The sequence below is a fragment of the Rana temporaria genome, chromosome 3 (assembly GCF_905171775.1).
Source record: "Rana temporaria chromosome 3, aRanTem1.1, whole genome shotgun sequence".
In the NCBI taxonomy this organism is placed as follows: domain Eukaryota; kingdom Metazoa; phylum Chordata; class Amphibia; order Anura; family Ranidae; genus Rana; species Rana temporaria.
Genome location: NC_053491.1, coordinates 227,594,279 through 227,600,459, shown reverse-complemented (window position 1 = coordinate 227,600,459; position 6,181 = coordinate 227,594,279).

Here is a 6,181-nt window from a genome sequence, read left to right as displayed (position 1 = left end):
ATCAGGCCCCGTACACACGACAGAGGAACTCGACGTGCTTGGCACGTCGAGTTCCTCGTCGAGTTTTGGGATGAAGCCGCCGAGGAGCTCGGCGGGCCGGCTTCTCCCATAGAAGAACGAGGACAACGAGAAAATAGAGAACATGTTCTCTATTTTCTCGTCGAGTTCCTCGGCGGCTCCATCGAGCCAAAACTGTACAGACGACAGAGTTTCTCGGCAGAATCCGGGTTTTGACCGAGTTTCTCGGTGAATTCTGCCGAGAAACTCTGTCGTGTGTACGAGGCCTCAGACAGAAATCTCTGAGCGGACATGTCCGCTGAAAACGGTCTGGCGGACCGTTTTCAGCGGACAGTCCGTCCGTGTGTAGGAGGCCTTAGCAAAATGCAGAAAACAAATGTTAATCACGTTTAAAGGGAATTAGTTAGTCTTGGACTAACTACAAAGAACCAACTGTACAAATTGTCCAATATTCACAGAATCATAAAATCTATGAATCATGATTGCCTGCATTCCTGAATGTTAAAAATCTCTACAAATCAGACAAATCTACTGATTGACAATTCTTCTGATTTCGGCATTCCATGTCCGGAGATTACACAAAGGACCTATACCCATTCAGGGGAAAACTGAAGCTGTACTGAGCCTCTATTTTGCCAAACCATTATTACTTTACTAAGAAAATTGTGATGCTTTTTCAACTTTTCCAGGAAATGTATACTTATAATTCCGCAAGAGCAAATCAATAGAACCTCCACATCAAAATGATTACAATAGACAGTGTACCTTAATGAAAAATGTATCACTGTCTCTCTCTCACAATGCTAAATTCTTCTTGTCTTAGTTAATTCAGTATGAGGGCTCCCCACATGATAACATGGAGGGCACATAACAAGAAATGACAAGCGCTTATGGCTGCTTATATGTTTTGGAAGCCTACTTTTTAATAAATTTTTTTTAATGGTACATGTTTGGAAATGAGGATCAGGGTTAGACTGGTCATGATTGTTATCCTGAGTTTGATAAATAACATCTTTTTCAGTCCATAGGAATGGAAGCCAATAACTAGGTAGCATAATGTAGGTTTCGATGTGGCTTTTTACAGCTCATTCTGAATATAGAGTATCTGCTCTGTGGCTAGTAATCAGTTTGGGCAAAAGAAGGATGGTAGATGTTACATGCAAAGTACTCCAACAACCCGCTATCTTCCCTGTGCAGAGCAACCCGCAGAGTTCAGACAGAATTGCATTTCTTAAGCTGAAAGCTCATCAAAAAGTTAAGGATCCTTCTGGCTAGAGAAAAAGTTGATGTGTTATCAAAGCAAGCAGCAACAGACGGTGACAAGGAAGAACAAAGGAAACATTCATGTTTTTACCTATTTTACAAACAGACCTACTTCCATTTGCATTGTGTTAATTAAGTAATCGCAAAATTAAAAATGAATAAAATCTAACAGAAAACTATTTGTTTCCCTTATTCCAGTGTATTTGTATATGAATGTCTAATCATGGCCTGCCAGCTTCTCTGGGCACTGACAGTTCACTTAAATCATGCCTCATAAGGCTGTCATACAGTAGTCCTCAGAATGGGTAAGGCTCTCTGGGAAGATATTATCAGCATCTAGACTGAATGGAACCAGGACAGGCTCTACAAAAAACAAAGCTGGGTCGAGACATAAACTTTGTGGGAAAAGTTATGCAGGCGATGCCTGGTCTCCTGTGTATTGATTAGAAAGTTCATATTCCTTACAGACTTTAGTCTTCTTTACACATAGCTGAATGCTTGAAGTATTTACCATGTGATGCCCGGTTTGATGCAAACACATGCATGCTTTATTATACTAGGTGTACATTTTATACTAAGAAAATTGAGCTTTTTAAAAGAGAAGTATGGGGGAAAGCTTTTTTGGTCACACTTCACTTGTGGGTCACAGTAGTGCACTTACTTGTGCTCTCCTGTGACCCAGAATTAGCCGACAGGGGACTAAATCCTGCTGTCAGCCGAACAGAGCCACTCTATACTCTGGTTCCATCTAGATGCCTGATTGACAGGTCACTCAGCTTCTCAGCATGTTGCTGAGAGCCTGAGCTGGCCGCTCCCACCCCCTCCCCTGCCCATTGCTTCATTAAGCACTGGAGGGACAGAGCAGGGAGCGATAACTGAGAGTCACTGCTCTCTGCACAGAATTGAGTGATCAGTGGTCCTGTGACCTCTCAGTTCTCAGGCTTAGAGCTGACAAGGGACAGCAGCAGCATCACAGTGATGCTGCAGCACAAAGGTAAGTATGTATGATCACTCCAAACTTCCTCTTTAATATTGTGATGAAGCCAAAAGAAAAGTCTGTTTTTTATATAACAGCTGTACTTTTTGCATTTCTTTGGAACAATGTTACACTTGTATTGAAGATTTTCTTTATTTATATGAAAACAAATTACCTCTAGCAGCTTTTTCAATTCAGTTTACTAGTGCATCTGAAGTGCTACTATGTATGTATGTTTACTCCATGAAAAAATATATTTCCCCATGCAATGGGGCTGTGCTCTGTTTTGTCTGGGAGATTGCAGAGCAGAGATTTACAGTACATACCTAATTCATCAATTCTCAGTGGTGCAAGACCGGTCCCCACCACTCCTGCCCCCCCCCCGGCATGTCAGCGGTCTTGTGAAAAAAGCTGTTCCTGCCATCATCATGCCCATAGACGAGCTCTGGACATGGCAGGAACAGTCCACCGCTATGTGTGAAGAAGACTAAAGTCTATAAGGAATATGAACTTTCTAATCAATACACAGGAGACCAGGTATCGCCTGCATCATTTTTCCCACAAAGTTTATGTCTCGACCCAGCTTTGTTATTTGTAGAGCCTGTCCTGGTTCCATTCAGTCTAGATGCTGATAATATCTTCCCAGAGAGCCTTACCCATTCTGAGGACTATGACAGCCTTATGAGGCATGATTTTAACATACTTTGAAAAAATCATAGACAATCGCAGCAACATTTGACAGTCCTCCTCAAGTAAGAGTATGTTGTCCTATGAAATAATTGGGGCAGTATATGTAAGACTGTTTCAAGACTGTCCACTGCTGGGCATGGGGAGCATGGTTTTATGGAGGATCGAAGGATCGAGTACGTTTAGCTATTCCTTGTACCCCTAGACAAATCAAGAAATCAACCCATGTAGTGCGAGCACAGGGGAGAATATATTTTTTTCATGGACTATGTGTTTAAATAAAACAACCTAATGTTAAGGTGCCATTTTGAATACACAATATTAAATACATTTGGGTTCTCCTGTGCCTTCCAGCTCCCTTCTTCTTGGCCTAGTTACTGGGAAAATATAGTATGAATTCGGAATCTGGTATAAGGAAAAGATGAGTGGTTTCCACAATCTTTAGTTAATTTGGGATATTGAACTGTAGGTAAAGTATAATTAAAAGGCAATAGTTTTTTTTTTGTTTGGGATAAAGTGGAGCAAGATTAGAATGCCTGTCAGGTTTTTATTGCTGTTTGTGCTCCCAACAACTTTACATACCCCTCTCTCCACTCATTTGGTGCATTGGACTGATGGCAGATTTGTAATCAACCGCATCCAGGGGGATTATTTAAAGTGTGTACTACAACAAATACAGTAATTGTACTATTAAAGATAGCTTAGGATACTTACAAACATCAAGGTATGATACTATAAAGAATGTACTGTGATCTTAAAAATTTTAAGATGTTCTAATATAGTACTAAAAAAATACCTCTGACACTCAGAAGATAAGACCCATGGTCCTGTGGTCTTACCTAAGGTTTACCACCACTGACAGATTTATGTGAGTGAATACAACCTTTATGTTTTAACTGAAGACCAGTGAGTAAATCTAGTGTTTGCTGGAAATGATTCTCTATAAATCAAAACGAGGCAGGCTATGAGCCTGTTATTCTAATACAAAGGACTATATAAGGAGTATAAACAGTAAGAACTATTATAGCAGTTTATCTTCCTAAAGGATGAATATTTTTTTAAAGGCTACCCATCCAACTGTAGGGAATTCTCTGAAATATTTTAATGGGATAAAACCACTGAATGCTCTGTGACCAGTCAAAAAATAAACCTTGTGTTTCACAGAGGGAGTGTAGCCTACCTGCCAAGAAGCTTTTTTTTTTTTTTTTATTATTATTCAAACATCACAGTACTATACATGTCAATTCTTCTTTTGTTTGGAACCTGTGATCCTGGAACACACCTGCATGTGATGCTGGAACCCGATCCTTGTTGCCGCTTACATACAGAAAGGCTGAAGGGAAAGTGCTTAAGAAGTTTTGGACAGCCACCAGACAGCTTTAAACATGCCCTAAACGTTGAATGTAATTGGTGATCCATGAAGCAGAAAGAAAGGAGGTTGACACAACAATTGTCTTCAGGAAGTACACTCCTGTGCTGACACTCTGTGAATTTTATCAGTAGGGATTTCCACAGGTAGTGAACTTTCTGACTTTATAACAGCTACTGTGTTAATTGCATAGCAATAGACGCTATCTGAATCCTTTCTATTGTTATTTGGAATTGATTTATAAAGCTAATCATAATATATGGTATACTGAAAAATAAGAAAGCATTCACTTACTAACACCCTAATCAATGCCCCTATCTTATGACATGACCACCATCCATACGCCACCAACAGTTTCAAGTTACTATCCATGGACCAAAATAATTTTGTACTAAACAATGTGTGAATGGTAAAGATAACTTTAAAGGTTGCTTTTTTTCATGAGCGAATGTGGAAATTGACAATATAATCCACCATCTGAGGAAGACAGGACAACTGTCATAAGAGTGTGATGTGACCCGTTCCTCTGTCATCCTGTCCCCTGCCACATCCCCTCACTGCCCTATAATTCTATCACCAAGCTGTCTTGCTGTCTGCAGGTCATACAGACATTTTGATGTGATGCAAAACGTACAAAAACCAACACAGAAACTTAACACAATGCAGGATCTATTCCACTGAAACTGTCAGCAAGCGACTGACAGAAACAACAACTAACAATTGAATCCCAAAATTTACATTAGCTGTGATTGCAGGAAACTTAATGGAAAAAATGTAATTTCCATAGATAAAACATCAGTGTTCATATTACTAGAAACTTCAATCCTGTAAAAAAAAGAAGCTAATATTACCCTTTACTCAATAACAAACACAAATATATACAGTACTGTGCAAAAGTTTTGGGCAGGTGTGAAGAAATTCTGTAAAGTAAGTATGCTTTCAAAAATATATATTTTGATTGTTTATTTTTATCAATTTACAAAATGCAAAGTGAGCAAACAGAAGAAAAATCCAAATCAATATTTGGTGTGACTAACCTTTGGCTTTAAACCAGCATCAATTGTTACACTTGTACACTTTGTATGCTTGCACAAAGTTAGGGATTTAGTAGGATTAGAAGTGTATGATTAATCAAATATACCAAGCAGGGGCTAATGATCATCAATTTCATATGTAGTTAGGCTGGGTTTACACTTAGCCTGGGTTCACACTGGTATGACAAACGCTCCAACATTGGGAGCTCATGTCGCATGACGTGTGAAAATCAATGTTTCCCTATGAGAGCCGCCTTAACTGGTCCGACACAAGTCGGTCCGACTTTGAAAATGCTCCCTGTACTACTTTGGTCCGACTTCTTCCCAGTGTGACATCAATTCCTTTTACTGCTACTGTAATCACCACGTCGGATATCACAAGTTGGATGGTTAGGACAAGGATCCTACTTTGATCCGACTTCAATGATATTCAATGGGCTGAAGTAGTACCAAAGTAGGACCAAAGTAGCGCAGGGAACATTTTCAAAGTTGGACCAACATTTGTCGGACCAGTTAAGACGGCTCTCATATGGAACCATTGATTTGCACACGTCATATGAGATGAGCTCCCAATGTCGGACCGTTTGTCGTACCAGTGTGAACCCAGCCTAAGAAAGGGTGAAACACAATTATTACCTGAAACAGCTGTGTAGGAGGCTTAAAACTAGGCAAGAAACAACCAAACTTTGCTACCAAGGAGAGGTTGTGGAAGACAGTTTCATATCACAGGTCATACACAAGGGCCAAAATGAGCACAGCAACAAGATGCAAGCTAATTAAACTGTATCAGCAAAGTCTCTCCAAAGTTAAGATTTCAAAGCAGACCGGGGTTTC